Raw genomic sequence first — 7,224 nt, forward strand, 5'->3', positions numbered from 1 at the left:
CACACACACACATAGGCAGACACACACACAGGTGCGCACATACGCACACACGTGCACACACACAACGTGGATACATGACAATCCCCTACTAAGCACATACTGTATACATACCTGTACTGCACACACAGGCGCACATACACATCATGTATACTGTAAGAAACATGACATCAACAGCTACAGTAATTCTACAGGTGGGACGGGCGGGGTTGAAAGGGAAGGGGTCAGCTATGCTTTTTCACCCAACTGTTTCCACTTTAATGTATTTACCCATTTACTCAGTTACATGACACTCTGCACTGCATTGTACACGGTTCCACACCACACTGCACTGCATTGTTCCGCAGTGTACTACATTGTACCACCGTGTACTACACTGTAGCTGACTGCATTGCATTGTATTGTACTGTACTGTACTGTACTGTGCTGTACAGCACTGGACTGTACTGTACTGAAATGTACTGCTCTGTAGTACACCGCATTGCATTGTATTGCACTGCACTGCACTGTAACTACAATGTTCTGCATTATAATAGCCCACTACATTGCATTGTATAGCATTGCACAGCACTGCGATGCACTGCACTGCACTGTTATCAGACGGCACTGCAGGGCATCTGGGTGAAGCTGGTGGCATTAAGCGTTTGGCAGGCCAGAACAGGAGGCCCGATCTGGGCCAGCTGGAGGAGCGGAGTCCTGCCTGCCTGCCTGCCTGCCTGGGCCCCCGCGGCTCCGGCCTGGTCACGGAGGACACAGCATGGGAGCGGAGGGGAGGGGAGGGGAGGGGAGGAGGAGGCCCAGTGGCGGTGGGGGCGGTTCTGGATCTGTTATGGGGAGTCAGACCAGCCTGGTAATGGAGGACACCGCGGGGAGGGGAGGAGGAGGCCGGGGGTTGGTGGGGGGGGGCGGGTTGTGGATCTGGTCTGCTGCGGGTCAGATCAGAACGGCCTGCTGCTCCCTTTGCAGTCTGGACCGGGATCTGGACCAATGGCCCGGTCAGCTTGGATCAGACATCAGACAAGCAAGATGGGACATCTCAGGACTCCCACTGGGACTGATCTCAGGTGGGTTAGAGAGGTGAGGTGGCGGCCAAGGGTCTTATACACACCACAGTATGGTGTAATAAGCATATAATTGTGTCATTAAAAATGTCATTTCAATAAGTAATATAATTGAGGTGGGCGTGGCGGTAGGGAGAGATTTAGGCACACAGTCAGAATCAGGGGGCGGTAAATAAGCCACACCATATGTAATTAAGTATCTCTAAATATATAGATAGACAAAGGAGGAAAAATTGTAAACGAAAACTTAAAGGGCTGTTGAGTAAATGGTGAGTAAATGGAGTAAATAGCTTGTGGGGCCTGGTGGGTGGCACCTCTCCCACCATCAGAAGAGAACAGCAGAAGCTTGCAGCCCCTTGCCAACACAGCCAAACTGCTTTCACAGAGAGAGAGAGAGAGAGAGAGAGGGGCCCGAGAGAGAACTAGCCTCCCCCCATTACACACACACACACACACACACACACACACACACACACACACACACACACACACACACACGGCCCACACACTGTCTGTTCCGCACACACTGCGTGACAAATGGAAGCCAGAATTTCTGTTCAGAACTGGGATTTTTTTTTTACGCCGTCATTTACACAGTCGTAAAAATGTGCTTAGGGCCAGTGCTTTTGAGGATTTTTGTTCTCTTACAGAAAAAAAGAGTATTTCACATTCCAAGGAGGCATAAGGTGGTTGCGCAACACTGGCATACTGATTTCAGACCAAATTTAAGATTATAAGCAATTTCATTGTCATTACACACATTGTATAGTACAAACTACAGTGAAATGAAATATGGTGATAATCCACCCCAAAGTCAATCTCAATCCAGTGCACTGCTACACTGATGCACAATACCGGCAAAAACTAGGTACTCAGTTTTAATGACATTACTAATGCAATGTCAACTGGTGGTTATGTAACAAGTCACCACAGTAACGTTGGTAGTTAACCTCTACACAGAATCATATGAAACACTCCTCTAGTTAGCTCTCCTCCTGTCTTAAGTGTACTGAAAAATTCCCATCCAAGAAATTCAACCAGTGTTTGCCCATGGATAGATAGAGCGTCATTTCCCAGGGGCCACTGAGCGTCATTTCCCAGGGGCCACTGGAGTTGCAACAGGCCCAAGAAGTCAAGGAGAGAGAGAGAGAGAGAGAGAGAGAGAGAGAGAGAGAGAGAGAGAGAGAGAGAGAGAGAGAGAGAGAGAGAGGTGGAGAGTCGAGGAGTCGCCTTAAGAGTCGGGAGTGAAAAGTACCGGTATGCGCCTGCGTCAGTTTGGAGTCTTACGGCAGATTCCCGGAGTGCTTTCGCACTGACACAGTCACACAGAGCCGCAGAGTTGGAGGAGCCTGCAGGGAGTTCTTGTCCCACACCGAGAAAGCCAAACAACCCTGGGAGAGATATCTGCAGCTGGACGCGGCGCGGGGGGAGGACAAGCAGGCTGACGGACGGACACACGGACGCATGGTGGGGACTACAAGGCCTTGAACTGCGCCCACGGAAGAAAAAAAAATTCTCCAACAGCGACACATGGACACACATGCGCGCGCGTGCGAACACGCACTGGCGCACTGGCACACACACACACACACACACACACACACACACACACACACACACACACACACACACACACACACACACACACACACACACACACTGTCTGGAGCCCACAATCTGTACTCTAGACACATAGCCTTGGATGTCTGCATTAATCTGACACAACCATGCTGCAGGTGAGACTAAACTCATGGCACCACGGCGGCACAGGCAGGACCAGACAGAACGTAGGACGCAAAGTAAACATTTAACAGAGGATAAGGATGAATTAGCTGGTGAGGCTACAGTACACTGTAAAAAATACAGTGTTAATTCAACACCTAAAGAGTCAATTTAACATCGTCTACAGTGTATTTGGTGTATTTGAGAGTATTTGAATACTCTCAAAGTGCTTAATTAACACTATTTTTTTATAGCAATACAGCATTCCGAGACATACAGAAAGAGAGAGAGAGAGCGAGAGAGAGAGAGAGAGAGAGAGAGAGAGAGAGAGAGAGAGAGAGAGAGAGAGAGAGAGAGAGAAAGAGAAAGAGAGGGGGGGGGCATGAGAATTTGTTTTTCCCACCGTGAACACAATCCGTGACATTCATTTTATGAGTGTTGTATCTATGTCAACTCTCGCCGCGCCTTAACGTTCGAGAAACGCAAGCAAAAGCCATTTGACTGCAGCCATTGAGGAGGACCTGTGGTCTCTCTCACTCTTGCTCTCCCTCGTCTGGTCTGGAAAAATAACTACGCTTGTAAATACATTCTATTTTCATCAGTCTAAGTGGCCATATTTCCACTTAGAAAATATGGCATCTGGCTTTCACATTTTTCTCATTCTTGGCTGGGCCTGGCACAATGGCGGATGCTGTATTAAGTCATTGCGATTCAAATGGGCCCATGACAGGGCTTAGGGTGGGTAGAGGGGGGGGGATTGCTTGGCGGGGTGCACAATTGATTTTCAATAACTGCATTGCTTTCTCATCAAGAGGCGACAAGCTGTGGGGCATGGGGAGGGGGGGAGGGGGGGGGNTGTAGGGGAATGGTGGTGGCGTCGGTGTCGGGCCAGTCCAGGACGGGACGAAATGGGCTGAGCCAGGCTGAGCTGGGCTGTGCTGAGCTGGGCTAGGTTGGGTTGGGCTGAGCTGGGCAGGTCCGGTGCCAACAATCTCTCCACAGCAGCACCAACTCAAACATTTGAGAGGGTGGGAAACCGGCCCAAAATGGCCTTGCTGTGGCACATCCAAGCTACCCTCTCTGCCTGCCACACACACACACACACACACACACACACACACACACACACACACACACACACACACACACACACACACACACACACACACACACACACACACACACACAGCGGGCCAGGAAGCAAACTTTTGCCCCTTTCATGTCCATGAATAAGGATGAAGAGATGTCAATGTCAGAAGGAGACAGTCGCACAGACACACACACACACACACACGCGCGCACACGCACACACACACGCGCGCGCACACGCACACACACACACACACACGCGCGCGCACACGCACATACACACACACACACACACACACACAGTTTCCGAGTCCAGGCGGCAGCGTGTATCAAACAAGGTGGCATGCCAGGGAACCAGGGAACCAGGGCGGTGTGACCGATTGCCAGGGTGCCAGCCAGGGTTGTGGGTAATCCCTCAGGTCTCCAAGAAGCAAAAAAAACCCTCACACCACTGATCTGCCCTCTCTGTGCCTTAGTGTCCCAACCTTCAGGTGTGACCAAGCTAGGTAGAATTCTCACTTTTCTTTCCCCACAGCCGAGAGATTAAGTCACAATTGAGAAATGTCTTTCTTTTCTTTTCTTTTCTTTTCTTTTGCAAGCAGGATTTGGTTTTGGTTAACCGAAACCCAACTTCTCGTTCAGGTTTCATATACTAAGCAGCTGTGTCAACTGGAAACAGCATTTTTGAGTGTTGAAACACTCAAAGCACAGTTGCATAAGAATGAGTTGGGAGAGCTTGTAAACACTTGCTAACTTACATAATTCCTGTCAAATTTCAAGATGGTGCAGAGAGGAAAACCCCACAAGCCTTTTCTCGAGCCGATGAGCCCACAGGGTTTTGTTTTTAATCCACAAACAATACTTGATTTATCCCAATGCATAAAGCTATCATTAAAAAAGCTTCCAACATAGGCCTACTTTAAGTTTTAGAATCAGTTATTGCAGTATTTTCACATGAGTGTCTTGAGTATTACAAATGTAACAACACTTCAATAACAACCTATAAAACTTGTCAAATGTAATAGGAATCCAGTATCTTACCTTTGGAAGAGCAGACGTCAGTGACTCCTCGATTCTTCTACTGGATTCTGTGCATTTTTGTGCGTTGAAACCAGTTGAAATGTGAAGTTTTCATTCACTCTATATGGTAAGAAAAGGGTAAGAATGAGACTATAAGTCTAAACGACCAAGCTACACACAGAGAGAAACGTATAGAGAAAGGGGGAAACTGGTTCAGGAGAGCGTGCTGCTCATCTATATCGCAATGTACAGGGTGGGGCCTGGTGGAATTTGCCATGCATTCATTTCGGGTAGAGCACTGGAAAGGTTGACTCCCCATAGGCCCGTGTGAGCGACACACCAATTCCAATAGTACTAATAATTTCTTCAAAATTATATGGATCGATTGGTTATTTATGATCTGCGACGTCTTTATAGCCCATAAGCTCATGACGGGGTGAATAAGTTTAGATGGATAGGAAAGCTGGCATTTACACGTCATCCCAACAGCCCAAAAGCAACAGTCTGGCCTATAGACATGGTATAGCCCACGTAGCCTCTATACCCAACTGCATGGATTTCCACCAGAAACGGGATGGGCAAGAATATGAATAAGGGGATACTGATTTTTCGGTTATTTTTTTTAGCTCAATTCATCGAAAAAATACGCAGCGGCACATACATCTACACTCATCTCTAATTAAAAAATCATTTAACAGCAGTTGACGCACCGCCCACTTTTTTAATAACGATAAAAGTGTGAGAGTCTATTAGGCTACAGCTTTTCCTGTTGCACACATTCTATGAAGCTGGACCTCGACCACACCATCCAATCATTATTAACAAACGCTACGCAATATCGATCCATCCAGTTACAGTAAACTTACTTCAACAAGATATTATGTTGCAATCTTTTAAGTGCAAACAGTGAAAAGTTTTAATGAAGTGCGCTTTGGAAAAGTAGGCTACTTACCATGTGCAATGGGCTGCTCCACAAACCTGCCTTTTTCTAGTGAAGAACACTCGGAGATCATCATTTTATGCGCTTGTCCATCGTGCGTAATTGACTAAAGAACCATCCTCAAATTCTGGGCAGAACATCGGCCGAGTGGACTACATCGCTCGCGCACACGCACACGCCCTATGTCGTTCCGTCAACTCAATTATTCAGTCCGTCGGTGGCCTGCACGTTAACTTGCGGTCTTTAAGTAATAGCCCATCCGAATACCCTTTCCAAGTGACTCAATGACCAATTCCATAAAATGCGTACTTACACTGGATCAACATTTCTAAAAACGTTACTTTAACAGAGCACGTCTAGCGATTAACACAGTAATCCAATGCTTCCTCCCCTCCTTTAAAAAGCTTACTCATTTCCGACAGTTGCTGTAAAACTGAGACAAATGCCTCTCTATTCCTCGAACAACAGAGTGCCTGGGTTATTTCTATAGAGCAATAAGGATCTATGCATAACAATTATTTCCTCCTTTACTTATATTCTCCTCAGCAGAGAGCCACACCTTAACCCTAAATCAACTGTCATTCCAAATACCAAATATTCAATTTAACCATATAACCAAAAGCTCAAACTAATATCGACTAGTGGCACAGAATGAGCCCTCTCCCTTATCGCCAACAATTTAGTCCAACAACCTAGATAAAAACGAGACCTTACTCAGACACCACATCTACCCCACTCTCCCCAGCTTGTCGACGACTCTCAGATCTTGACTTCAACTCCCCTCATGCCGGCTTCTCTTTTCGATCAGCTGGCAGTGCAATGACGCCAAATGCAACAGCTGACCAATCAAACTCTAACGTCAAAGACCAACTCTGACGCCCACCACTTATCGATCTGGAATGTCAGGCAGTCTCGCCAATGCGGCTCTCACTGGTAGGCGGGGGCAAAGTTTAGCCAATCAAATTATCAGCAGCCGACAGGCGTTTCGCAGTTGACCAATAACATTGCATAAAATGAGAAGACTCCACCATCTGAGACCCGAGTTCACTACACATGCAGAAACTACCGTGTTTGGTAGTGATGACAGGTTAATATACCCAAACTAATACTCCACTGTTAATGAACGGCTGTTGCGTCATTTTATTGTGTGAAAAACAATAGTAGAAAAGTCTATCCATTTCTGCTTTGTAGAGCAACAAATCATGGGTGCTGATTGTCCCTTTAACATTGCTCATGAAGCACACAGATGATAAATTCCATGTAAAGTCTACAAACCTATTTTATGCCACATTTGTCTAGCACAGTTGTAGACATTATAATATAATATAATATAATATAATATCATATCATATCATATCATATCATATCATATAATAGCAATGTTACATTTGCAGT

The 7,224-nt window shown here is 46.6% G+C and overlaps 1 long non-coding RNA gene across 1 annotated transcript in view; it reads right to left on the reverse strand.

The window, feature by feature from the left end:
• The window catches only part of LOC134454188 (uncharacterized), a 37,281-nt gene extending 30,629 nt beyond the window's left edge, over positions 1–6,652 (reverse strand). The window contains exons 1-2 of the long non-coding RNA XR_010035808.1: positions 5,842–6,652; positions 4,911–5,009 (exon numbers count right to left, since the gene is read on the reverse strand). This is a non-coding gene — a long non-coding RNA (uncharacterized LOC134454188). The remainder of the gene's footprint in view (positions 1–4,910; positions 5,010–5,841) is intronic.
• Positions 6,653–7,224: the final 572 nt, after the last annotated feature.

Source organism: Engraulis encrasicolus, chromosome 8 (assembly GCF_034702125.1).
Source record: "Engraulis encrasicolus isolate BLACKSEA-1 chromosome 8, IST_EnEncr_1.0, whole genome shotgun sequence".
Lineage (NCBI taxonomy): Eukaryota > Metazoa > Chordata > Actinopteri > Clupeiformes > Engraulidae > Engraulis > Engraulis encrasicolus.